A 24,338-nucleotide genomic window follows, 5' to 3' on the forward strand; every position below is an offset into this window, starting at 1 on the left:
TCCTCTCTCAATGTGTGTGTGCATTCTTTGTTTATGTATGTGTGTGTGCGTTTTTGTTTATGTTTGTACTCTCTCTCTCTCTCTCTCTCTCTCTCTCTCAAAAACACTATGTGTGTGTGTGTGTGAGAGAGAGAGAGAGAGGGAGAGAGAAAGAGGGGAAGGGAACATGAGAGTGAGGAGAGGGAAGGAGCATACCTGGCTCTCCTTCCTCTCCTCGTGTGTGTGTGTGTGTGTGGAGAAGAAAGAGAGAGAGAGACAGAGAGAGGGAGAGCGTTACCTGCTCCTTGCTTGAGGGCGTCGAAAAACTCAGATCTGAGATCTGAGTTTTTGGGCGCTCTCTGTTATTTTTTTAGCCCAGCCGGCATCGCTATGAGCGTCGCAAATTTACAAATAAATTTGCGACGCTCATAGCGACGTCGGGAATTTTTTTTTTGAGCGTCGCTGTGTGAGCGTCGCTAATATGAATAGCCTCTTGTAGTGTTACTAGCCTAATTCTGTTACGACGCTCGTCGTGTGCCTTGCTACTCCTCATGGACACCACTACTTGGCATCCGTCCTCGTTGTTTGCAGCCACCACCTTTTCTTTTCCTTCGTAACACGTGCGCACGTGCGCCCCCCCCACCCCACCCTTTTCCTTTGTCAATGTTAAAATTGTATCCTTCTAGATACTGGCCAAACAAATTGACCCAAAATCATTGCAACATACTTGATACACTTTCTGTAACGTGTAACTAGTTTAAGTTGCATGGAAATTTTCATTTATAGAGCTTTCTGCGATGATTTTGTAAACTATCCCCAAAGAATTGACGTTATAGTTTCATGTGGCCCAAAAGTAGGTAAAAAAGTTTAGTTTGTGTAAGTGGCCCATGGAAAAGCCCAAAATTTCTCTAACTATGTAAAATTTTGCAAAAATGCAAAAGTTTATGAAACGATTTTCTCCTCCTTTATTGGCACTTCCTTAATTCTATAGAAAGGAAAGGTGTATGCCTAGGGAGTTTCAGCCCATGTACATTGGAGCACCCTTCAAATTTTGAAAGTATGTTTTATTCTTCTTCTCTTTAATCTGCGAGCTCATGCAACCCACCTACAACGGATCTGGCTCGCTCCTCTTACCAACAATTTTGAATGGCCAATCTTATACATCATCTCTCAAGGTCTCTCAATTCTCGCTTTTGAATGTCTCTATGTATCTGTGTATGCATGTTATTATATATATGTGTGTGTACATAGGTGTGTGTGTGTGTGTGTGTGTGTGTGTGTACATACACACTCTCACACACACACACACACACACACACAAACACACACTCAGATAGACATTTGTATACATAGCTCAGTTGGCCTCTAAAAGAATTCAATATGATATTTTGTGTGTGTATGTGTGGGCGGGGGGGGATAAATATGCTATATATACGTTTTAGAAAGTGCTCAAGAAAATTATTTGCTACCCACTTCATACAATGTTAAAACTGACAAAATAATTGTGAAAAATCATACGCATGACACTATACTTAATTCTCTGTAATTAATTAACTTAATCAAGTGGCGCGCGCGAGAGAGAGAGAGAGAGAGAGAGAGAGAGAGAGAGAGAGAGAGAGAGAGAGAGAGAGAGAGAGACTCGAATAACAGGTCTTGAACTTTGGTTATTTCATTTCCCTCTTGAATAATAGGTCTTAAGTTCAAGACTTGTTGCTCCTACTATTCTTCATTGGTTGTTTTGATAAACATTTCGGCATTGCAAGGACTTCCTCTCTCTCTCTCTCTCTCTCTCTCTCTCTCTCTCTCTCTCTCTTTGTATGCTCTCTACAACTTGGCCACTACCTTTTTTCCACCCCATGGCTCTTCAGGTCCCCAATCCCATAGGGAGGCTTCTCCCCCCACACCCCCCACGACTCTTCAACTTCTTGCAGGTAGGTGTCCCGACGGCTACTTTTCCCACGTGGCATTGGTTGAATTCATGCCTCCATATTAGAGAGAGAGAGAGAGAGAGAGAGAGAGAGAGAGAGAGAGAGAGAGATACATCACCTTGCAAGATAGTGAGCATGTTTGCAAAAGCAAATTAGCCCTAGACTAACCATCTCAACATGTATTTATTTCACATATCTTTGAGATGCAAGCATAAGGAGATTACATTGGAACACTCACTTTGCCTCCTCTTAACAAAACACAAAGCTCACCGATCTTGTCGACATATCATGCAATAGGTGCATTTCAACATACAACATTCTAAACATGAAGATCATCTATGTGAATGCATCATAGGTGTGCATGCCAACCAAAGCATTGGAACACTCACTTTGCCTCCTCTTGAAAGAACCTTGAGCTTCCTCACCGGTCTTGTGTTGGGCATATCATGCAATAGATTCATTCCAACATACAACATCCTAAACATGAAGATTGTCTATCTGAATGCATCATATGCATGCATGAAGATCATCAATTCATAATAGGGGGAAGAGGGCATGGGAATGATGTCTGGAGAGCTAGTAGTCATCAAGTCCAAAGGTGCTTTGGAGGTGCTATATTGGGGTAGAGGGGCTACCTAAAGGCAGCCGTAGTCGTGAAGGGTGCAGGGTGCCTATGACGAGGGGAGAAAACATAGGGTGTGGTGCTAAAGGGTACACACAAAGTCATATGTAGTGCCACAAGCAATAAACAAAAATGTCACAAAAGGGGCAGGTGGAATTGGCATATGAGCATTAAGGGTAGTGCAAGTTTTATTAAACAACACAAAATAGCAACAAAAGCCAGAGCGCAATTTGTCATCAAAGGTTCCTGCATTGTATAGGGCAGGAGATGGGCTCATTGATGGCCATAGGAAAATCGGTAGCTCGATCTGTACACACATAGACACAAAAAGAGAGAGAGGTTGAAACTTCTAACTGCTTCTCCGCGGCTACTCACAACCCTAAGCCAACAGAGGCTTTTGCAATTGGTCCCCTCTTCTTGGGCAAGGACTCTCTCTCTCTCTCTCTCTCTCTCTCTCTCTCTCTTTGTGGAGTGTCTCTTCACCTCCAGACAACTCCACTACTTCCCCCCCACGCGGACATATAATACACTTTAGCTTCTTCTTTCTCGAAGAGTGTCCTGGCATCCACCACCGCGTGAGCCTGAACATCCCTCTCGTTGAGAGACGTGGAGTGCCTACATGTGGTTCTCCTTAATAGAGTAAAAAGATAATCGTGGTCGTAAGGGAATAAAAGCATCGGACGTCAAAAAGGTGAGTGTGTCCACCTCTCTGCTACTAATCCATAGCCAACCCACATACTACAATTATTTTTCCAAGAGATTTCCCTGCTCTGTTTCTCTCTTTCTCTCTAATAACTTCTCGCTACCATACCATGGAAAGGAAAGTTTTAATTCCACATAGTATCCTTCGTGCAGCTTACACACATCCTTTGGGCACCATTGTTTCTACACATGCAAATAATCACGTACCCTCCCAACGCCTCTTCATCTCTTGTCATCATCGGCTTGGATTTCCCCTCCATCTTCAACATAGGACGTGCTATGTGAGCACGCTTCATGAGTTTTAGCACAAGCCTCGCCACGTTAGCCCCCGCATCATCTTTGATGCACGTCTCATCAAGCCAACCCTTGCTTGCCAGGACAACCCACATATCACCTCAGTGCAGCTTGTCCACAAACCTACATCCAATGCCACATGGCGACCTGCTGCTCTGAAAGGCAATGGCTGCTATTGATCCACCTCTCTTCTCCATGGCTTCTCACGAGTAAGAATGCTGCAATTATGACGGCCCCAACATGGCAAAAACTAAACTAAAGAAGCAAGATGAAACTCCACCAGCATGCTCATGGGTTTGTTGCCTTATTCAATTTGTGTTGGCAGTGCAACACCTATGCCCAAAAATGTTCTTCAAATGATTGATAAAACCAAAAACAGTTCAAAATCTTGATAGAGGGTTACACATTAGTTTTGTTCATACTAGCTGTTGCAATGCCTCTTGCCAAGTTGATGATGACATAAACTTGCTACCTTAGAGGCACAAACTTCAAACAAATCTTTTACTTTGGAAGTTGATGATGCCTCATGCCGCAAACAATTTCCTACTCTACTCAATTGTGACTTTCCTCTTATTTGTGGCTACACGCTCGAACACACCTCTCAAGCCTCTTCAAGGCAATGGCAAGGCATGGAGATGCCACACAGGATCATGCTTGGGAGCATCAACAAGTTGGTAAGCCACTCTCACGACCTAATAGACGTCCTACTGATGAAGAGTATAACTTTAAAGATGAAGGGAAGCAACAATTGGTGGATTCACATGGTAAAAGAGGAGGAGGAGCAGAGGAAGGCACCAGTGGATATTGAACGTTCATGCATAACTTGTTTGGAAATTAAGTGAGCGGGAATTAATCTTCAAGCAGAAGGCAAACAGCGAGCCAAACCCTTTGCCAGGATCAACCACCCCGCCTTCTTCAACACACCCATTTCCACCCTCTGCCTATCCCGCTTTGCATCCTCTCGGTGTCGGTGTCTTCACTGGTGCTGAGGATCACTCTTCTGCAAATGGCGATGCTAACGATGGTGAATATACGACCATGCACGTTGAACCTCAACAATCTTGTCTGGGCCCTTGCTCGCCTCTCGAAGGCCCGCCTCCTCCTCACCCACTGCTCTTGCACTACAATTGTAGCTTCCAAAGGATGGGCTTGCAGCGATTAGGTGGGCATTGACAATGATTGGACTGAGATGCTCACACAAGATGAGCACACTGACAGTGATTGGACCGATGCAATCTGAAGCAGGCCGAGAGGGAAGAAATAGCTACAATTGAGAAGAAACCACAAACAGAGGTGGATGACCAAAGGTTGTGTGCTGTTGATCACCTTCCCTCGATTAGTCTCTCCTCTCTCATCCGTCACCTCCCCCTGTTCACCTCTAATTGTAGGGCATCCTCCTGCACGTCCATGGGCTCGGCATTCTCTTCTTGCAAAGCCTTCGCCCTGGTGGCTATTCACCTCCCCTCACTAGCTCACATGCTTCACGTTCTCTCATTGTGCCACGTGGCATGCCAGAATCGCCTTCTCCATATAGAGTAGTATAGACAGTGACTGGACTGAGGCAAGCTGAAGCAGGTTGAGAGGGAAGAAGTAGTTGCAAATGAGAAGAAACCACAGACAGAGGTGGGTGACCAAAGGTTGTGTGCTGCTGATCACCTTCCCTCGATTGGCGACCATCTCTCCTCTCTCTTTCTTCCTCTTATTTGTGGCTACAAGCTAGTACACTCCTCTCAAGCCTCTTCAAGGCAATGGCAAGGCATGGAGATGCCACACAAAATCATGCCTGGGAGCAGCATTAGCAAGTTAGAAAGCCACACTCACGCCCTAATAGATGTCGTACTCGTACTGATGAAGAGTATCACTTGAAAGATGAAGGGAAGCAGCAACTTGATCCACATGGTAAAAGAAAAGGAGGATCAGAGGAAGGCACCCAGGTGGATATTGAAGGTTCATGCATAACTTGTTTAAAAATACATGTAAGGACATATTGTGTTTAAAATACATGTAAGGACATATTTGGTAGGCTTCTACCCTGGAATCTTCACAGATATCTTCAAGCTTCACAATTCCTTTCTTTCGAGTAAAAAATTCCATCCAGCATGGAATTGAACTGTGGACCTTGAGCACAGCGTCGTTGAATCGTCTCCCCTAGTCATCACATCAACGTTCTCAGTATGCTTCAACGTGTCGCCTACAATTAAAAGAAAAAAACCATTCTCTGTCTCTCGTCGAGGACGAGACCTTCTGCATCACATTGATGGAGGTGATCATGTTGCAAACCCCTCTCCCCCCCCCCCCCCCCCCCCCCCCCCCCCCCCCCCCCCCCTTTTTCCCTTTCCCTTCCCAAAGGGCCAAGAAGTAGTTGCAAATGAGAAGAAACCACAAAGAGAGGTGGATGACCAAAGGTTGTGTGTCCCTTGATTGGCACCATCTCTCCTCTCTTTCTTTCTCTTATTTGCCTCCCTCATGCATTGGTCCGTCACCTTCCCCTATTCACCTCTAATTGTAGGGTATCCTCCCGCATGTCCATGTGCGCAGCATTCTCTTCTTGCAAAGCCTTTGCCCTAGTGGTTGTTCACCTTCCCTCTACCTCCCCTCACCAGCTCATAGGCTCCGCGTTCTCTCATTGTGCCACATGGCAGGCCGGAATTACCTTCTACATAATAGAGCAATATATATAGTCTCTCTTCTTCTTCTTCTCTCTCTCCTCTCTTGAATCGGAGTAAAAGACAGTGCCAATGTCTGTCTTCAGACGCCTTGTTCCGTTCGTCCTCCTTTAAATGGACAATATGAGTTTTGAAACCTACGGGTTCAGACCAGGTGGTGGAAAACCTAGGCACAAGGGCGTTATTTCTGTGCTTGTTGGTTGAAACGTGAGTAGCTCTTCCTCCAGGCCCTCCAAAGTCCTCCCCCCCCCCCCCCCCCCCGCATCCCCGGAAGGGTTGCTATCTCTCTCAACGCCTCTCACTTTATCGCTCTTCCACCTGCAACGTTGTTCAGACGAGGCGGAGGCAAGCTCGAACCATACTTTTCTTCCTTCGGGCTCGTCTGAATGCAGCCTTAGTTTTGACGTCTCTCTCTCTCTCTCTCTCTCTCTCTCCTCTCTCTCTCTCTCTCTCTCTCTCTCTCTCTCTCTCTCTTCAACCGGAGTAAAAGGCAGTGCCAATGTTTGTCTTCAGACGCCTTGTTCTGTCTTTCCTCCTTTAAATGGACAATATGAGTTTTGAAACCTACGGGTTCAAGTGGTGGAAAACCTACGCACAAGGGCGTTATTTCTATGTAACAGGAGCTTGTTGGCTGAAACGTGAGTAGCTCTTCCTTTTGGCCCTCCACTCCTCCCCCCCCCCCCCCCCCCCCCCCCCCCCCCCCCCCCCCCCCTGAAAGGGCTGCTGTATCTCTCAACGCCTCTCACTTTATTGCTCTTCCACCTGCAATGTTGTTCAGACGAGGCGGAAGCAAGCTCGAACCATACTTTTCTTCCTCCAGGCTCGTCTGAATGTCGCCCTAGTTTTGACGTCTCTCTCTCTCTCTCTCTCTCTCTCTCTCTCTCTCTCTTAGCCTGCACACATGCACGCCGTCGGCAGTAGCTTCCGATGGAAAAGCATAGGGAGCCCACCAAGGCCCACCACGCCCTTGCACTAATGTAACGCTTCTTCAACTCCGGCAATCTGCACAGCACCAAGTCCGCCTTCACGTTCAACGCCGGTGGTAGCCCTTTGAGTGGCGGGAGCAGTATTGATTGATCCGGGAACTCTGCACGCTGTTGACAGAGTCTCTCTCTTCAGTTCTCTCACTAAAACGACAGGCACCACAAGGCATGTGCGTCTTTCGGCCGATTGGCACTCGAACACCTTCATCGTACCTCTCTTCGTTGCTGGTGCATGTGCGCACTCTATCTCTTGGCATGAGCACATAGCTCCAGCCAACTGGCTAAAATGAGTTGGGCAGGTGCGAGCGATGACATGGCAAGCACTTTTTGTGGCCGGACCATGGCTGGTTGGCTGGTGTAGAGCAAGGCTAACACTACAAGAGGCTCTTCATATTAGCGACGCTCACACAGCGACGCTCAAAAAAAAAAATTCCCGGCGTCGCTATGAGCGTCGCTATAAGCGTCGCTATGAGCGTCGCAAATTTACAAAGAAACTTGCGACGCTCATAGCGACGCTTATAGCGACGCTCATAGCGACGCCAGCTGGGGTAAAAAAAATAACCGAGCGCGCCCAAAAACTCAGATCTCAGATCTGAGTTTTTCGGCGCCCTCAAGCAAAGAGCAGGTAACGCTCTCCCTCACTCTCTCTCTCTCTCTCTCTCTTTTTCTTTTACACACACACACACACACACACACACACACACACACACACACACACACACACACACACACACACACGAGGAGAGGAAGGAGAGCCAGGTATGCTCCTTCCCTCTCCTCATTCTCATGTTCCCTTCCCCTCTTTCTCTCTCCCTCTCTCTCTCTCTCACACACACACACATACACACACACACATAGTGTTTTTGAGAGAGAGAGAGAGAGAGAGAGAGAGAGAGAGAGCGAGAGAGAGTGCAAAAACGCACACACATACATAAACAAAGAATGCACACACACATTGAGAGAGAAAAAGAGAGAGAGAGAGCATGCATAAACAAAAAACGCACGCATTGAGAGAGGAAAAGAGAGAGAGAACATGCATAAACAAAAAACGCACACATTGAGAGAGGAAAAGAGAAAGAAAACATGCATACGATCCAAAAAAACGCACACACATTGAGAGAGAAAGAAAGAGAAACTAAGGGAGCGTCGTAGGAAACTAATTAAAATTAAAAGACCTAAAGATCTAGCCGACGAGGAGTTGAACTGAAGACCTATTATTCAAGAGAGAAATGGCATAATCAATCTATCATACTTGGCATGGGTGATAGAAAGGTTATACCATTTATCTCTTTTTATTGGCACACACATCCACACACGCGCACACACACATGAAGAAGAGAGTTATAACGTCGTAGGAAACTATCTTAAAAGACGTTAAAGATTAGGTTATATGTAGACTTACATTAAATTAGATTTAGGTTTATTTTTAACTAGATTTACGTTTATTTAAGCTAGATTTAGATTTACGTTATATTAGATTAGATGCGGGTCTCCATAGACTGCGATGCCTGCATGAAGCGGGTGAAGACAGCCCTCAATGGAATATAGGGTATTGCTGCCTTCAATCATGGTGGGCTCCGTCGATCCAAAAGTACTGGTGAAATGTCTTCAGAAGATAGGGAAGAAGGTGGATCTTCAGGGCGGCAAGAGTCACTACATCCCCGACACAATGACCATCTAGACAACCTCTAGTCATTAGACTTACGTTAAATTAGATTTAGCTTTATTTTTAGTTAGATTTACGTTTATTTAAATTTACGCTTATTTACGTTAGATCGAGTCCACGCAAGAATTACTTACGGTTTAGGGTTTAGAGTTAGACGAACAGTGAAAAGATCTACTGTGAAAAGATGTTAAGATGAAGTGAAGTGCTACAGCTAGAGAAGAGGCAAAGGGATTTTGTCCACTACATGCAGTATCATGTAGACGTGGGTGTCTAGATTTCTTGTACCCACAAATATAGGTATTGACCAATAAAGACGAGATTATAACCCGGTGGTTCTGATCTCCGTGCACCTCTAGACCGAGGTGTGCGGGGATTGGACATGACTAGAGAATGTGAGGTAAAGAGAGAGAGAGAGAGAGAGAGAGAGAGAGAGAGAGAGAGAGAGAGAGAGAGAGAGAGAGAGAGAGAGAGAGAGAGAGAGAGAGATAAGACGAAGAATGCCAATAGAATATTAAATTTGTTGTCCAGGTTATAAGTTTTTTATCCTCATTATGAGTAGCGACGAGGATGTGGGACCGTCCAACCGAAACACCTATCTCTCAACGAGGGTCTTATGTCCTTGTAATCAATGCAAGCATGCTGTGCGACGGACAAGACGTGTTTCTTTGCAGCACGTTCGCGAATTTGGCGAGTTCGATCCATCTATTATAGATCGAGTTGTTGCCAATTATAACTCGTCGGACTCTGACGCTGGCCAACAAGCAGCAATCTTGCAACCCAATAGACGTATTCGCAGGCGCTTTGGTCAAGCAGCATATGTGAGGCCACAAGATGTAGCCTCTGACAGCTCGGGGGATGATCATGCAGAGCACATTCCCAACGAGGCAATGTTTGAGCCCGAGATTGATGAAATGATCGAGACGATCATGGATTCAGAAAGGCTTATCTATGATGATATGAAAAGTGAAGCCGATACATCATTGTATAATGGAGCACGTATGTCTAGATTGAAAGCACTCCTGGTTCTTCTCAACATGCAGGCAAAGTTTGGATGGAGTGACACTAGCGTCACAGCGCTTTTCAGGTGATCTATTACAATTAGTTTACTTTAATAGAACTCTAAATGTATAATGATCTGATAGATTTTTACATGACTGTATCATATTTTTATGTTGTGTAGATTGCTGAAAGAGCACATTCTACCAGCTGACAATGTGATGCCAGATTCCCGAGATGAAGCAAGAAAGATTTTGCGAAACTTGGGGATGGATTACAATTCTATCCACGCTTGTCCTAATGACTGCATTCTTTTCAGAGCGGAATACACAGACATGGAGAAGTGTCCGAAATGTGATTCCGAAAGATATCGAGTAGATCTCCACGGGACAAAAATTCCACAAAAGGTTTTGCGACATTTTCCTTTGCTTCCTCGCATCAAGCATTTCTTCGAATGTAAGTCCATGGCCGCCCTAGCATCATGGCATGAGGAGAATAAATCTTCGGATGGTGTGCTACGAATTCCTGCAGATTGCGCAGCCTGGAAACATATAGATGGAACATGGTCGGATTTTGCCAGGGAAGCTCGAAATTTGCGCTTAGGCCTGGCTATGGATGGCGTAAATCCATTTGGTCAAAGATCAACATCTTACAGTGTATGGCCCGTTGTCATCGTCAACTACAACATTCCCCCGTGGTTGACTACGAAGAAGGGGCACCTATGGCTAAGCTTGATTGTGCCAGGGCGATATAAAGTGGGGAATATGGATGTGTATCTTCGTCCACTATTGGAAGAGCTACAACAATTGTGGATTGGCATAGAGGTGGTGGATATGAGCCGACACACAGGACGACGGAATGCTTTGATCAGAGGTATTCTAATGTGGACCATGCATGACTATCCCGGGCTAACAGAATGCTCAGGTGATCTATTGACACTCCTCTCTTAGACACTGTAAATCTTGTTTTTCCCCATAGTTGATCTATTATCATGTGTATACATGCAGGGCTTCAAACAAGCGGATACAGAGCATGTGTCACATGTGGACCTAGACTGAATGCATGTAGGGCACCCTCACTGAAGAAGCAAATCTACGAAGGTCATCAAGCGTAAAATGTGTCAGGTACGTTCATAGTGGACTTTAATATCATTGCATAAAATGTGGACTTTAATATCATTGCATAAAATGTGGACTTTAATATCATTGCTGCACATACTTTACAGTTTATTTTACCGGTTGCCATTGAGGGATGTTTGTCTCTCGACATCCGTAACACAATCTACAAACTTGCAAAGCTGGTGCAATGGATCTCACAAAAGGAGATCGACGTAGACTCCATACCATTCGCCAAACTAAATGCTGCGGAGCTTGTGTGCATGTTTGAGAAACATTTTCCTACTACAATACTAACCATTCAGGTGCATCTTCTTATTCACATAGTTGATGAGGTGGAAATAGCTGGCACAGTTCATTCCAGATGGATGTTCTTCTTAGAGCGTTTCATGAAAACGCTTAAGGGATATGTGCGTCAAAAGGCACGTCCGGAGGGTAGCATGGCAGAAGGTTGGTTGGTATCAGAGTCCCTAGTGTACATTGGAGAGTGGCATTAGGAAATTTTGGAGGTCATTTGGAGGGCCATATGAAGAGAGAGAAAAATAGAGCGCGTCCAATGAGCATGAAGGCTACGTTACGTAGAAAAGTACCTGGAAAAACTCAAAAAATAGGAAAATAGCATAAAACTTTCACGAAACTAGGATTGTAGCATAGTAATTTCTTTACTTTTACCGAGCTTTTAGGTGCTTGCGTGTGGTCCCACTTCTGATATTCTCTCATGGTCATTAACGTACTGGAGGGTGACCATTAAGCCCGCACAAGATATTGGAATTTTGAAACACTTTCCCTCCATTAGAATGCTTTCAAAGTGAATCTCCCTCCACTAAAGCTTTTCTCTGAGAGTTATGGCATCCACGTCTTCTCGCCCAAGAGCCTCAAGGTGTTTACTGTCTCTCACACCAACAAACAACAACGGCACTTTGCCTAGAAGGCCAAGTAGTAGCATATCCTCAATTACAATACCAGCTTCAATAAGTGCAGACAACCAATGGGTTGGACAAAGGATAAACAAAGGTTCATGGGTCCTCATGCAACCAAGAAGACCCAAGAGGTTTAGTGGTATCAACGTTTACCGCTCAGCATGGAAAGCCAGGGTGTTGGATTTCAAAGTTGAGATCGGCAAAAGATCTGTAAAGGAAGTTCTTGTTCAGCATGTGTTTACCCATCCAGAGGTGATAGCAAACGGTGGAAATGTATCAAATATACATCAACCACGTTGCAATTGTAAGTACTCTTGACATGTGAACTTACTGATACTCTCATTATAACTTTTCTTATATATTTTGCAATGTTTCTCCCGCTTGTTATGAGTAATGTCTCTACTCTTCACAACTCAATTACATTAGATTTGTCATTTGTACTTATTGATACTCTTAGTTTAACTCTTCTTTTATATATTGCAGATGTTTATCCCTCTTCTTATGAGCAATGGGAGCCTGTGGAGTGCATAATAGGCCTCTTCCATGTTGTACATGCCCATATTGGTTCTCTACAGTATTCAGAGAGGAGCACCAAAAGATTGGCTGATGAGGGAATCTTTTTTTATGACCACTTTTACCAACTCAGCTCAGGCAATAAGAATGGCATGTTGGTGAAACTACCTCTACCGATTGATTGGAACACTGTGGACTGGCCAGTTCCCGAGGAAACAATGGTGGAGGCAATGCGAAGTAAGCTCTACAAGGATATACAAAGGTCTCTGCGTAGCTCTGTTCCTACCAAACTGGTTCGAATTGCAAACTTTTGTCCTGTTGCACTCTTCATAGAGCTGTTTCATAGCTACAACATCAGAGTTACAAAAACTATGTTCATGTGCAAGTCATTTCAGCAGTCATCCTGTGACAAACTTCTTGACAAAGGATGGTATGCAAAGGAAGAGATTGGTTTACGGTGCGAGGTCGCGCTTGATACTCTAGTTGTCAAGTACATGATTGCAAGCCAATCACTATTACTCTCATTTTGGTATATGCGATCACAAATGCTAAACGGTAAGTACATTCCTATGGACCAAGTTTCTGCAGGTTTGGAAGATAATCCTACTGTGGATGTGGAAGTGATTGATAAAGAGAATGGCCTACTATTGGTGGTTACAATAAGGGAGCTATGCAGTCTTCAGCATTTGCGAAATGACATCATTGAAGAGTCAATGGACAAGGAACTATCAGATTTTTCCTTTTTCTTAGCTGGCCGTAAGGTGATGCGGCGAAGAGAAAAAGATATTTTGTGCAAAGAGTTGGATGGTCGGGTTGAAGTAGTGTCAATGTAACAGATATTCTTGTAAACCCAAGTGTATACAAATGACTTTCAAGACATGAAGTTTATTGATCTCATTTTTCAATTGTGCCCTGTGAAAAAGTGTGCTTGAAATACATTTGTTTACCACGTCAAATCTCTCTCTCTCTCTCTCTCTGTCTATATATTAGAAAAACACAGATAGAAGAATCATCTTAATTCATTAGAAAGTACAAACTCGTCCGTGAACAATGGACTGAGATACAATTTCTGTAAGTATGGAATCAGAATATCTTCAAGGTAAAAATCGAAGGAATGCCCCTCGAAAGAAGGTGGTGAGATAGTTGTTCCCGGCGGATTTAGTTCTCCCTTTTCGGGAGTATCGTCAATTAGTAGTGTATTAGTTGCATCAAAGGGTACACCGATTTGGCTAAACGGTTTGTACAAAAGAGGTAATCCTGGTTTTTTAGGGTGGTAGTGGCCCTCAACAGTAACGCATTTTCTTTGATCATACAAAAAGGCAAAATCTGACGTGTGAGCTTGGCATACACTGCAAACTATTGCAACTAGTGGCGATAAGTTTTGCCTTTGCATTGAAGACCATATGCCAACTCTGAAGCGCGGAAGAAGAAACTCAATAAACTCCTTGGTTCCTGGACGAACCACGACTCGACAAGTTCCCATCCGAAACGTTTGCAAATCATCAAAGGGTCCTCTGTCACCGAGAGGCACCCGCATCAGCAGCAATCCATTGACGTCCAAGATAATCAACCTCTGTAAAAGTTGACAAGTACATATAAGTAGTTAGAAGCTGAACATATTTTGCCATACTTGAATAGACATTACCGGAACAACCGTATCTACAGGTAGCAAGGGTCCATACTGGGTCTCTGTAGTGTTCATGTCATTGTTGCTCTCCTCCGCTTTATCTTCATAGTCATCATTCAAAGCTTCATCAGGGGTCTCCCCCATGGCCCTTTTTGCCTGATTCAAGGTTGATCGGCTTGCCTCATACATCCTTTCCTGATCCATATCATTTTGCTCGTCCCGAGGCCTGCTTTCCTCATCCATATCCTTTTGCTCATCTATAGGCCTGCTTTCCTCATCTTCGGTTTCAGCCATAGGCTCTTTTGGCTGTTCCACAGGCTGACTTGCCTCTTTTATTGTCTCCTCCGGTTGAACCTTAGCTGCTTCCATATGCTCATTTGTCCTTTCCTCATCCTCGACTCTTTGATCTTCTGCTGATATGACACCCTCGGCCCGATGCGATTCCACTGTATCGGATGTAGGGGTTTGTCGTGGTGGCACGTCATGTTTTGGAAGATCAATAGTGCGCTCATCCAAGCCGCTATCTTCAAGCTCTCTAGGGCTAGACATAGTAAGCAGGTGTTGTATTAAACTTACCCGGTATCTTTGCAAATAATCATATGTGTAGTTTTTTAAAGCACTCTGCAAAATTGAAAGACCACATGATGAGAATTCTTTTATAGACTAAACCAAAACTAACTGAATGCATTGCAAAATGGGTACCTTAGTCATGAAAGGTTTTAATGCAAAGTAGCTTTGCAGGACATATTCTGCATGGAGAAGACATCTCCAGCCGCAAGAATTCCCATCGGTTTGATTTGGGACAGGTACTTCTTTGATTGTGGCCTTGTATAGTTCATACCTTCCACATAGCTTGCCATAGGCAAGCAACAACCTCTTTATACAACTGCATTAGGCAATGTCAAGATGTTAGCATGAGGCTTCAAATTTACATGGATATCTATAATAAACACTTTCTGACACAAAACACTTACAGCCTAATTTCAGGGTGGGTTCCTTTTATTGAATTGAACACCCACACTGGTGGTTGGTCAACATCAAGGCATATGAGACTCCAGTGATGGTTGTTCTCATATGGGAAGATGATCACAGTAACTTCCAGCATAGCACAGTGGCGGAACCAGCTCTCAAATGTCCCAGATGGACTATTCTTTTGTCTAATAATTACAGACATTTGTGGATCAAGGAGAAACACCTCTGTGTGAGTGTGCAGTGGGAGTTGACTTTTGATCAGGCTGCAGAGACTCTACCTGAGTTAGCAAACCTATTATCTGAGTTTTCAAAGCTAGCAAGATAGTAACACTTACTTAAGACAAGCATAGATAATTGTGTCTGAAATCTGAGCATCTGGATTCTGCAATAAATCAATGTCCACCTTTTCCAAAGCTAGGCTTCTGGTTCCATCTACAAATGGTATCTCTGCAAGCAAACCATTCTTCATTGAAAGCAGAGTTTCTTGATTCATTGCCTCTATAGACAGGGTCACATTGCACTCTGTTTGTTTCTGGGACACCTCTGCTACTTTTGCTTTCTCCTGAAGCTCTGCTTCCCTCATTTCCTCTGTTTGGCGAGCAATAGTCTCTGCCTTTGCCCTTGTATTCACATCATGTGTGACATCTACAACTGTGAGCTGAGGCACTAGCTCCGGGGGGTATAACAAAATTTCTCTCATTTTCTTGTCCTTGCACACATTGGGGACCAGCAGTTTGTCATACCTCCACCTTATTCTTTTCAATGTCTCACTATCTTTGTCCATTATAGTAACCCTGTGGGCATGGGCTGCAACAATGGTCATGTCACTGAAGTACTCCAGTAGAAAGTCCTCAGCTGCTTCCTGTAGAGCCATCAATGCCACCACCTTCCACCTTTTGGTGCCCCAGGTAGCTTCATCACATATGGACCTCACCATCCTCTGGAAGGGCAGTTTTGGTATGCATAAATCTACACATTTTTGTGCCTTTCTGATTTCTCTGAAAAGTCCCATGCAGGTTTGGAGCTTCTTCATCCTTGGCCCTTTCAGAATTTTATTTGGTTTTCCAAGTCTTTTCTTTGGGTTGCTGATCTACCACTTGCTTTCGATGCTAATCCTGGACCCTTGCCTGCCTTCCTTGCAGTGGCTTTTGTTCTAGCCATCTTACTGTACACCAAAAGAAGAGTCTCAATCCCCTTCTCTCTTTCTATGAATCTCTCTCTCCCTCTCTCTCTCTCTCTCTCTCTCTCTCTCTCTCTCTCTCTCTCTCTCTCTCTGACTCTCTGTGACTCTCTCTCTCTCTCTCTCTCTCTCTCTCTCTCTAGCTTAGCATATATAACTAGAGAGAGAGAGAGAGAGAGAGAGAGAGAGAATCCACATTACTAAAGGCGCGCACAGACCACTGTTTAACCTCAACAAACACGTCCGCGCGCCGTTAGTATAGGTTAAAATAACACACCGATACTCTCTCTCTCTCTCTCTCTCTCTCTCTCTCTCTCTCTCTGCTCAATGGACTGTACTAACGGCGCGCATAGACACATGAACTACGGGTATGACTCTCTACGCGCGCCGTTGGTATAGAGAGAGAGGGAGAGAGGGAGACAGAGAGAGAGAGAGGGAGAGAGATTGTGTGTGTGTGTGTGTGTGTCTGTATTTTTAAGATGTGTGTCTGTGTGTAAGTGTGTGTGTTTGTGAGTGTGGGTGTGTGTGTGTGTGTGTGTGTGTGTGTGTGTGTGGGTGTGTATATGTGTGTGTGTGTGTGTGTGTGGGTGTGTATATGTGTGTGTGTGTTTGTGTGTGGGTGACAGAAACAGAGATAGAGAGATTTAGGCAAAGCCAGAGGGAGAAGCAGACCTTCTTTATCTCGCTGCGTGGGGTTGCTGTCGGAGACGCAGGCTTTGCTCTTGCACACTCTCTATCTCACTCTCTCACTCACTCACTCTCTTTCACAAGGTGTAGTTTTTCTCTCTCTTCACCGCTTTATATGGCGTACAAAAAGTATACGGAAATAATTATGACCACACGTGCGACCGCATGCAAATATATTTTAATTGATTGTGACACGTGGGGCGCCGCCGTGTGTATCCGTTAAAGGTGTGATTTTGAGAGAGAGAAAGAGAGAGAACAATAGAGAGAGAGAGAGAGAGAGAGAGAGAGAGAGAGTCTTAGAGAGACAGAGAGAGAGAGAGAGAGAGAGAGAGAGAGCAGATTGTCACAAAGAGAGAGAGAGAGAGAGAGAGAGAGAGAGAGTCTCAGAGAGAGAGAAAGCGTGATCAGCTTGTCACAGAGAAAGGGAGAGGGAGAGACACAGATTGAGAGAGATAGAGAAAGAGGGAGTCCTTACTCTCAGAGGGAGAGAGAGAGAGAGAGGGAGGGAGAAAGACAGACTCCGCTTGACACAGAGAAAAGCAATGGAGGAGACACCTCCCTTTGAGTTCCTGCAAACCCCACCAAAAAAAGGTGATCTCTCACTCTTTCTCTCTGTATATCTAGCAGTTGGTGTGTGTGTGTGTATGTGTGTGTGTGTGTGTGTTCTTCAACACACACACACCTCAATACCCATAGTTCCATAGACAAATACACAGACACATCCTCTCTCTCTCTCTCTCTCTCTCTTTGCATTTGTCCATTGGACTAAAGGCGCACGAGGAAGGGAAAGTTCCTTTGGCTACTCTCTCCGCGCGCCGTTAGTAATGCTATTTCTCTGGCAGTTGTACTTAAGGCGCGCGGAGAGGTTTGCACAAGGCACATTTCCTTCCTCGCGCGCCTTTAGTCCTATAGACAAATGCAAAGTGAGAGAGAGAGAGAGAGAGAGAGAGAGAGAGAGAGAGAGAGAGAGAGAGAGAGAGAGAGAGAGAGAGAGAGAGAGACTAGGTGTGTTTCTGTTTTGGTGAGAGACAGATATATTTATTTATTTATTTATTTATATTTATAGATATATTTATATCTATAAGGGGAGAGAGAGAGAGATCATGATGGTTTGGTTTTGGCAGAATTGTCATGTTTGCTCATGGTTTTGACTTGTTATGTTTCTTGATGATTAGGATTAAGGTCCAGTAGGCAGAAGAGGCTGAAACCAGATCCAGGGCTTGTGCCAGGATTTCAAACCTTGCAGGCTCAGTTGCTTAATGTATCTGCCAAAAGAACTGTTGACTTTTGTCAGGACATATCTGAGGAAAAGTTTCTTGGTGAAGACCAATCAGAGAGGTCACCAGGGCAAGAAGATTCCTCACCCGACAAGGGTGTGGTGCCCTGTAAGGTACATCTCAAGAAAAATACCAGAAAGAGAAATATAGACTTCTCCGATGATGCAGATGTGCTAGAAAGTACAAAATGTAAAGAAAAGGAGGATGTAACTTCTCTGGAAGACCCAGCTGCAACTGATGAGAGGCTGTTTGATTTTGCAGCATCTTGTGGTGCTGGGGACAAGTATGATCTAATTCATTCTATGTTTAATCCAAAGTTTGACATTGAAGACCTATTAGCTCAGCACAGTAATTTCTTGCAGTCCTACAGAGATAAGTTTGAGGTGATGGTGCAGGTGGGAAGGGTTGTTCTGCCTACTATGACTCTTGTGCATTTAAATGACTGTGGTGGAAAGGGACAGGGAGTGAAGAAGTATAGGGAATTACCACCCTCTTGCCGACATTCAGTCTGCCCTTTGCACCAAAAAGAATGCAAACTCATTCAGGAAGCCTTTGGCTTTATGATTTACCTCAACAGCCTGTTTGGATTCCTCATGCAGAATCCTGATGAGGTGTTAGAGGAGCAGGATGCAGCACCAGAAGAGGAATGCGAGGAGACAACTCATATGCAAGAAGTCGAGGAGGTTGAAGACACAGTCGACCTTGAGGTTGAGGCAATTGAAGTACAAAGAAGTAAGATGCTCTCCGTGAAAACCACAGAAATCAAACTTCCATTGGATGTCAGTAACTTCACTGAGAAGCATGCTCAGATGATGTTGCCAGCTGTGCCTGAGTTCAGGATTGGAGACAGGACCTATATCTTCTTACATGATGTGCAAAGTGTGTTTTATTTAAGGGAGGATTTCTCCCTGGCTATTATTTCCAGAGTCCAAGAGGAGAGGAGTGGATTTGTTTCAGAGGATAGTAGTGATGATGAGGCAATGGAAACATCCAGCAATCCAATGGAATGCCTTCGAAGATGCTTTGAGAAAGCTGAAAAATACAAGGAGACACTACCTGATGAAGCCACCTTCCAAGCAATAAGACAAAGCCTAAGACCATCGAAAAGTAACAAAGAAGTGGAGGATTGGTTTAACCATTCAGGTCAGGGGTCAACTACATCTGTAGACCTGTGGCAAGAAAACCTCTTTCTGCAGGACGAGAGCTTCATGGTATCTCTCTCTCTCTCTCTCTCTCTCTCTCTCTCTCTCTCTCTCTCTCTCTCTCTCTCTCTCTCTCTCTCTCTCTCTCTCTCTCTCTCTGTTTGTGTCATTTCTGACATTGTATGTGCAGTCTTGGATTGCTGACAAGGATGACTTCCTTCGGCGCCGGACAAGAGAGTATCGAGGAAGGGATGCGGCCCTAGCACAGTACCTTTCAAAGCTCTGCGAGTCACCGATAGTAGTTTTTCACAATTCCATGTCACAAGAGGGTTCAATAGCAACTTACACATTCAAGACACTATCACGCTTCTTGGGTGGACCGGTGCTGCCCAAAAGTGCAGATAAAGTCATTCTTGTTGACAAAGTGTTTGCTAGAGATTGTTTTGGTTACTGCCCAGGCTATACAGGTGGTCGGGCAGCGTATTACTACACGTACACAGCAATGGCACTAGCTCTTGGTAGACAAAACCCAGATGAACTTTTAGAGTATGGCAAACATCTCATGATTCGTTACAAGGGTGACGTGCCAAAAAACAAAATTGAACCTGCAAAATCTTGATACACTTCAAGTAGCAATTGTATAAGATCATGTATTACATAAATTTTTTACAATGCCATCCACTCAGAGTATCTTTCTCCACTTGTGATTCACATACACCATTGTCTCTCTCCACCTTCGTTGACTTTCACGAGCTCCGGAGTTGTTGTATGCCATTGATCTTTTAGCTTTTTGTTGTTGTAAATGTCTGATTGCTTGTGCTGTTGCTGAATTTGCCAAGACTTCTTTTGCCTGCATTCGATGAATGATTCTACGATAGAACCATTCAAATAGTTCTCTCAAACTGTTAGCCTTGATTCGAGAGCCACCATGTCGTGTGTGCCTGAAATAAGCATTTCTCGCCATGTAATGAGACTTTTCCATCCCTTGGGTATTCCATATTGCCGGGTTCCCATACTTCTGTATAAAATATGGCAAATGATTGAAGATGATGTGCTGGATATGAAAACAGATTAGTTAGAATGTTTTACACTCACATATTTGCACATAAGAGAGAAAGAAAAACATGATAATACCATGTAGTGAGTAATCTGGGTGTCTGTCCATGCTGTCTTGAATGATTTTTTCAGAAGGTTGAGATTTTCCTTGAACTTGTTCATATCACCTTGTGACCAGTCATCTTTGTCGCACATCAAAAATAGGATGTCTATTGATCGCCAAACCTCAGCCTTCGCGTTACGAGTAGTTGGTTCGTGGTCTTTGACTGCAATATGTAGCTTTTTCCAGCTCTGATACTCTACCTTGCTAACATAAGATGTGTTATATATTTTTCCATGTTTTGTTAGCTTTGGATCTCTTGTACCTTGGGGCTTAGATAAAAACCTCCGTGCCTTCACCCCACCGATGGATGGTTTGCATGGGACATCCTTCTCAGCAGTTGATCTCTTTTCATCCCGCTGGATTTTCACATTGCCACCATGAAGCCCCATATCCGACAGTACCATTTCTAAGCACTGCAAGGCTACTTGTCGTTCTGCAGAGTTCTTAATCTTCCAAGCAAACCCGATGTATAAGTAGACCAATTTCTCTACAATTCTACAAAGGGCATGCATTGTACAAATGTGAACATTCACAAGTGGTATTTTCAAAACTGGTCGAAAAGCAGGATCCTCAATGTGACGTGTTGGAGCTTTTCTCCACCACTTTGGGTTCATGACCTTTGCAGGCTCCATGCAGAACAAACACGGTGACTTTGCCATTGCACCCATTCCACAATTATACATGCACTTTAATGTTTTAAGGTCACCTGCAAGATGCCACTGAACTTGAAAGTCTCCCCTTCCATCTAGACGTAGTACCTCTCCCTGGTTAGTCTGTCGATCAATCAGCTCCGGAATATTAGTTCGATGGAACACCCAATATAGAATCTCATGATCTTCTTTCTTTACCTGCAACACAAAATAAATGAGACTTAAGTAGATCTGAATATTTGAGCTTACTTGAGAATATCGCTTACCTCAAACGCACCAAGCCACCATATGTTAGATTCTGATTGAACACTAAAATATAAAGGATCATCACTGGGACACTTTGAGAGGGCTCTATTCATTAAAGTAATAGTAACACGCTCTAGCTTTTTCTCTTTAACAAGCTCACACTCATCCAGTTTTAACACAAAATGTAATAGTCCACGTGACTCTTCAAATGTGATGTTGTAAAACTCCACCATTCTCTTCTGTAGTATCCGCAGGTCCATAAAAATATTGTTGAACTCATCATATGCCACAGTGTTGGCTCCATGGCCACTGTAAGTTGCTTTAATATGAAAGGGCTGTCCAAGATAGTCTCCCTGTGCCTCGTTAAGCTGAAGCCTCTCTTTCCAAACACTTGAGGCTGATGGTAGAAGTTTGGATTTTATACCCTTCCTAACAAAGATGGATGAGACAGACTTTTGGATAGCCGAATATCCTCTTTTGCTTACACCAAGTGAATCAAGTGTGCCTTGTATCTCTTTTGCAGGCACTGAGTTCTCTGAAATAAAGCGGTCCACTACATTTCTTTGTAGAACCTTAAACTTCTTGTCATGTACTATATTTGCTGCCAGGCTTCTACTTATAAGTGGCTTCAATCTCTTTCCTATATTGGCTTTGGGGTCAATGTTTTCCTTGTCAGGATAGATTGAGTCTCTACATGAAGACAATGCATAAGTAAATAACAGAAAATTTGCTTCACTAACACTATTTAGGCACATGAAAACAATGCATAACAAGAAAAAACAAAGAGATTACTTAACTAAGACAATGTAGCCAACCAAGAAGCATCACCTTAATGCTCGGATTCTTTTCTTGAGACCTCCTGATGCAACCTGCAATGTTTCAAGATTGCGCAATTTCTTCTTTCGGATACGACCACCCAAGATGGTGTCCTTCATTTGACAACTTCGCACCTTTTCTTTCAGTTCTTGTACCTCTGTTTTATGTTGCAAAATGGTAACCTGATCTGTAGAATGTAAATGTGAAAGGCGAACAATCTCACATTGTTGAGATTGGAAAATGCTCTTGTAAGTTCCAGCTTCTCTTGTAAGTGATTTACAATAACCCAGAAGGCCGTTTTCTCCATCACCAGCAAAGGTCAATAAGCTTGTAGGATTGACAAACGGTGGAGACGCATTAGTTATTGGATTCTTAGGGTAGAGAGAGCCTCTCGTCCAGATATCTATGTGTTTAGCTCCTTGAGCTCTGAGCGTGTCTATGGAGGTGGGAGGTATATGTGTGTTTGTTTTACTGCGCTTAATCAATGGTTGGTACTCATTGTCCAAATCAATGTGAAGGTGATATTTGGCTCGTTTGTGGGTAACATTTGTGCCATTTGAGGAGTGCGCCATTAGCCAAATGTGCAGGTTTAATCGAAAGTGAATAGCGGCTGCGGATTTGTCCCTCCATGTTAGCCTCATTCCCTCCGTATTGACGTTGTTCATTCAATACAACTAAAAAGAGTATTATCCCTCAATCACTACGAACGAATGTTCAGAGGGGTAAGGAATCTACTTAAAGTACACTTTTTGAAGTTTTACTATGAAAGACCCAGCTCTTTTATTTGTCATTTTTTCTAGAGAGAGAGTGCAAAAAATACATTTTCTTAGAAGGCCCTCCAAATGACCTCCGAAATTTCCTAATGCTAGACGGATTTGATAAATCCCGGGACACGCTATGGCGAACCATAGATGATGAGCGCATATCTGGGATTGTCATGTGCAATCTCGGTGTTGAGAAGAAGATGACGGAAGATCTAGAGGCTAAAATCAACCGATTTTGCATGCTTCACAATCCAGTGATGCAAAAGTGGATTTCACAATATGAGGATGCAAAGCAAGAGCGACAAAGGGCACGAATCGAGTGGAGACGGGGAAGACGACCACCGATGCACTATCCAGCGGTTCTGGAGAGCCTACCAACCTTCATGAGCTTAAGATGGTTGCACAACCAATTGAAAAGCGCACAACAATGCGGTGACGAAGTGACTGAAGAAGAGTGGGAGTACTCTCGGGGTTGCGCGACCAAGGTAAGTTTGCAATGTACGACTAGCAAGTGACTTTATTTATAAACGTTTGAACGGCCACTCATAATCTTTGTTCGTTGTAGTATAAGTCATACACAGCAGCATGGTGTAAAGGTCGACATTTTAGGGTGGAACGAATCGACAAAAAGCGTTTTACTCAAGATTGTGGAATCATGGCAAAATTTGAACAGTCTAGTCGACGACGTTCCTCTGATGCAGATCCCGTGGTGGCGGAACTCACTTACTTCGGCACGCTGCAAGAGATTTTGAGGATCGATTACAGAGGATTTTTTGTCGACTTGTTCGACGTGCAATGGTTCAAGATAATCATGGAGGGTCGAAACGCTACTGTGCGTAGAGGAGAGTCTGGTTTTCTTGAGGTGGATTCTACTAAGAAATGGACTGACCTAAGAGACACTTTCGTACTACCCGAGCATTGTGAACAAGTAAGTATATAAATAGTTAACATCCCCCTTTTACAAGTTATGTGCTTGAAAGCTCTCATGTAAGTTATGTGGCTCTGGCAGGTAGTATTTCATCCTACAAAGTCTACATCAAACTGGTGGTACGTCATAGAGGTAGCCCCTCGTAGTGCAAGGACGTATGAAGGCTACCATGTGCCAATCACAACGACATCAATGGAGGAGATCAGAGAAGATGCTCAATCAGAAGCCGCTGCGGTGGTGCCAGACGAGCATCAAGATGCTACTACTCTATATGGGGTGCATGCAGAGGAGCTACAAAATGAAACAGAGGATATGTGTTTAAACGGAGAGCTCTATATAGATATAGGAAGTTATGCTGAGTTATGCGAGGATGAGAGAGAGATCTCTTAAAGCCACAAATATTGTATTTGAACAATTTTGCTCCGTGCTGTAAAAGCTCTAGCTCTCTAAGTAGCTTTCTCGGTGTGTAACGCTCTTTTCTACTCGCGCTCACATCTTTTGATTGA

The 24,338-nt window shown here is 43.9% G+C and overlaps 1 pseudogene; it reads right to left on the minus strand.

The window, feature by feature from the left end:
* Positions 1–4,540: 4,540 nt before the first annotated feature.
* LOC147438950 (uncharacterized) overlaps positions 4,541–24,338 on the minus strand; it is a 33,948-nt pseudogene continuing 14,150 nt past the window's right edge.

The sequence above is a fragment of the Adiantum capillus-veneris genome, chromosome 16 (genome assembly GCF_014529385.1).
Source record: "Adiantum capillus-veneris isolate H3 chromosome 16, ASM1452938v2, whole genome shotgun sequence".
NCBI lineage: Eukaryota > Viridiplantae > Streptophyta > Polypodiopsida > Polypodiales > Pteridaceae > Adiantum > Adiantum capillus-veneris.